Source organism: Fukomys damarensis, unplaced genomic scaffold (genome assembly GCF_012274545.1).
Source record: "Fukomys damarensis isolate Sample0158 unplaced genomic scaffold, DMR_v1.0_HiC HiC_scaffold_34, whole genome shotgun sequence".
NCBI classification, from domain to species: domain Eukaryota; kingdom Metazoa; phylum Chordata; class Mammalia; order Rodentia; family Bathyergidae; genus Fukomys; species Fukomys damarensis.
The window spans coordinates 650,293-654,142 of record NW_022900946.1 but is presented as its reverse complement, the minus strand read 5'-3'; the positions used below and the strand labels follow the sequence as shown (position 1 = coordinate 654,142).

At 49.4% G+C, this 3,850-nt stretch overlaps 1 non-coding gene across 1 annotated transcript; it reads left to right on the top strand.

Annotated features, from left to right (window-relative positions):
• Window positions 1–2,914: 2,914 nt before the first annotated feature.
• On the top strand, window positions 2,915–3,131 carry LOC117284151. Its single transcript, XR_004515252.1, has one exon. It is a non-coding gene; the product is annotated as a small nucleolar RNA U3 (small nucleolar RNA).
• The last annotated feature ends 719 nt before the right edge of the window (window positions 3,132–3,850 follow it).

Genomic DNA, 3,850 nt, shown 5'->3' with positions numbered 1-3,850 from the left:
TGGCGGGGCGGGCGGAGAGGCGGCCTGCTGCGGGCCGAGAGGGCTGAAACCGTGAGTCCTGTCGACAGGAGCTGGGGTGAAGAGGGCGCAGGGCCAGGAAGGATTTATGGCAGCCTTGCTCTTTGCCCCTCTTTCTCAGTTAGCTCTTCTTGGGAGGAAACCGATCCGGGGCACAGGAGAGAAGCCATTGAGTTGCCCTGGCCTGGTTACCAGCCGCTCAAGGTGCATTCAGCTCACAGCATAAGAAACCTTAAAAAATCCAAGGCCCAGCTCGTCCTGCTCCGTTTTTACAGCCTTGATGTCATTTTCTCCTCACCATGGCCTGGCCAGGTGGGACTGCTTATTAACCCCATTTTGAAGGCGAGGAAACCAAGGTGTGAGTGGCCAGCGACATGCTTAAGGCTACACTGTCTGGTGAAGATAGGGGTGGGGAGACCTGAAATTTGAATAAGAATGGAGAAGTGTGTGTGTGTGTGTGTGTGTGTGTGTGTGTGTGTGTTACAGACACAAAGGAATTGCAGAGTGTCTGTCCAGGTTGTGGAAAACCAGAATGTCAGAAATGGCGAAAGACTATTTCCTTTAGCTGGCACCTGGGGTCAGAGTCAGGGAAAGGGAACTGCTAGGGTGAGACCCGGCTCTGCCCACTTCCCAGCTCTGTTCCCCTGCTCCAGCTGGCTCCCTGTGCCTCAGGCCTTCTCCAGCCTGCCTCTGCCTGCCCCTGGGGGTGCACACAAGTGCTAATGTCACTCTCAGTCCACTGGGCAGGGGCTTTGTCTCTCTCCAGCACCTGCAGGTGCTTAATTTGCAGAGGAGGCCTCAGAAACCTGACTGGCCCAGGAGTGGGGAGGCTAGGCAAGCTGCACTCTGAAGGCTTACAGGAGAGTTTTATTTGCCTATACAGTTTTTGTTTGCTTGCTGTTTTAACTGAATTAAGTGTCATACTTAAAATTTAGTACATAAAAGTGGACACAGTGGCATGTGCCTATATCCCAGCTATTTACAAGGCTGAGGCAGGAGGATCAGTTGAGTCTGGGAGTTTGAGGCTAGCCTGGGGAACATACTGTTGAGACCCCAGTTTTTAAAAAATTCACATGTCAAAAACTGGCTGTTGCTGGACAGCAGCTCCCTTCTTACAGGAGCAGTCTCTTCCTATGGTGTTCCAGGCTGTGTTGCTCCTGTAGTGTCCTCAGCCCTCAGGATGGGGGGGGGTTCATTAAATGAATGCTCTTCACTTTGTGTGTGTGTGTGTGTGTGTGTGTGTGTGTGTGTGGTGCTGGGGATTGAACCCAGGACACTTCATGATGAGCTTCATCACCAGCCTCATTTGTTTGGTACCAGGGAATCAAACTCGGGACTTTGTGCTTTTGAGGCAGGTGGCGACACCACTCAGCTAAATCTCCAGCCCCAAATTTATTTTTAATTAAAAAAAGTTCTGGGACAGACTGTCACTGAGGCACTAAACTGCCTAGGCTAAGCTCAAAGTTGCAATTCTCCCACCTCAGCCTCCCAGGATGCTGGGATTACAGGCGTGCATCCCCCTCACATTTCTTGACTGTTGGTTTTAGCGTTATCTTCCCCTAATTTTTTTCTTTTTGGTATTGGGGAATCAGATTCAGGGCCTCTTGCGTGCTAAATAAATGCCCCACGTCTGAGCTATGGCCCTTCTGTCCTTGATTTTGAAAATGGAAGCTTCGTCTGCCCTTCGGCACTCATTAGAACCTTGGGGCAGGCGGCTGGCAGCGCCTATGGAGCCCCCTTCACTACCCAAGTCAGGCCCAGAGCTGTGACAAGGAAGCACAGTGCTCCCTTAGAGTTTTATGGCTCATGTTAATCTTCACTTTCTGCTTGCCAGTGTTTATTATAAAACAAACTTCATCTTGCAGATAACAACCATAAAATACCATTTTTAACCTCAGAGGTTATCAATTTTACCTTGATTTTATTAGTATATACTGTGAAAAAAACAAACATTGCTAATAAGAATATATATTTGCACTGCCTCTGGAGGAAAATTTGACTACAAAGGTCAAAATTCCTAATCCCTCTCTCTTTTTCTTCCTTTCTTTCTTTTCTTTCCTTCTTTCATTTCTCTCTCTCCCCAGTCTTTCTCTCTCTCTTCCTCTGCATTGAGGGTTCAGCTCATAGCATTTGCTCTGAGCTACCTCTCTGGCCTTTTACAATTTATTTATTTATTTAAAAAGTCACAAGGCGAGGGATTTAGCTCAGTTGTTCCGGTGCCTCACAAGTGCAAGGTCTCGAGTTCAATCCCTGGTACAAAAAAAAAAAGTCACCAAGTTGCCCAGGCTGAGCTCAAACTTTCAGTCTTACTGCCTCGGCCTCCCAAGCACTGGGATCACAGGCATCCGCCACCATGCTTGGCCCATTATGTGTTTTTTGTGGAATGCGCAGTGTCCCAGCTGTGCACACTGGAAGGAACCTGAGGCAACTTGAATCATGGAGCCAGCAGAGACTGAGCTGGTAGTGTGTGCCCCTCAGGGAAAGGCCCCATGTTCCTCTCAGATGCAGGGTGCTGAGAGGCAAGATGGATAGTGTCCTGCCCTCTCAAAGCTTGGACTAGGCTGAGGAACCAAGTGGCCAAGGGCACAGAGAGGAGAAACTGCTAGCCCAGCTCCACATTGCCCTGGCTTGTCCTCTTCAGAGGCTGGCCAGTTGCTAGTCTCCAGGTTTCAAGCTGTGCAGGGGAAGGAAAGCGGGAAAGGCTGCCTGGCTCTAGGCCCGGCACTTACTTTGAACGAGGCTGGTGCTGAGTGTGACCTGCCCAGGGCTGTGCCTGGGCAGTGCGAACAGGAGAAGCCATTCGCCCTGAAATCAGAGAGCCTCGACTTGAAGTCAGAGCGACACACACCCCATCAGCAACTCCATCACTAAAGCACTCCCTGGACTCTGTTCTCAGAAGGCTATACTTTCAGGGATCTTTTCTATAGTTGGTTACTAGAGAAGTCTCTCTGATGGCGCAGAGTACGAGGAACCACGCGGGGGAGGCGCAGTGTTCCTTCCTGAATGTGAAGCCGGCTCTTGGTGTTGCTTTGCTGCGACTGCCACTTGCCATGGATGATCGTTCCTGCTGTCTCCCAGGAGGAGCTTGGGGGAAGGGACACAGTCTGAGTGGTCTGTTTAACCTTAGTTGTTAAGAATAGTGTAATTTTTCTGTTTTGTGTTTTTTATGAGGTAGGCAAGAAGTAGTGAAGTTACTGAAGTTAGAGCTGCTTCCTGTTCTAAACAGTTTCAACCTGCTGTAGGTTAAAACGACTCATTTTCAGCATATGTCATGTCTTTTATCATGCACTAAGCTAAAATCAAGGTGTATCAAAGAAGTATATGTTTAAACAGATGCATTAAGCTTGCTGGGAGATCGATTAAATTAAGTAGGGTAGAAAAAAAAAACAACAAAAAAAAACGAGAGAACTGTGTTCTCAGAACTGCCCCAGGGCCCAGGTCAAGTCTGAGCCCAGCACAGGGGGGCCTCGCGAACAGCAGCTCCTGCTATCATTTCCATGTGTTCTTTAAAACCGGCCTTCCCTCCACGGCCCTTCGGAAGCAGCGAAAATAGTGTCTTCTGCCACTTACTGAGATCGCGTGTGTACCAGACCTTTCTGTGCGCTTTGCGTACGTTAATTCACTGAATCTTCACAGCAACTCTTTTCTTTTGACACAGAAGCGATTATTTTACAGATAAGCAAGCAGAGAATCGGAAAGGTTAAGTAACTGTCACTCGTCCGAATTGGACAGAGCGTGGCCTCCAGGCGGGAATCGGAAATCCATGGAGGCGCGGGCAGCCGCAGGGCCCAGAGCGGCCACGGGCGAGAGGTGGCGAGTGCTTGCGGTTGGA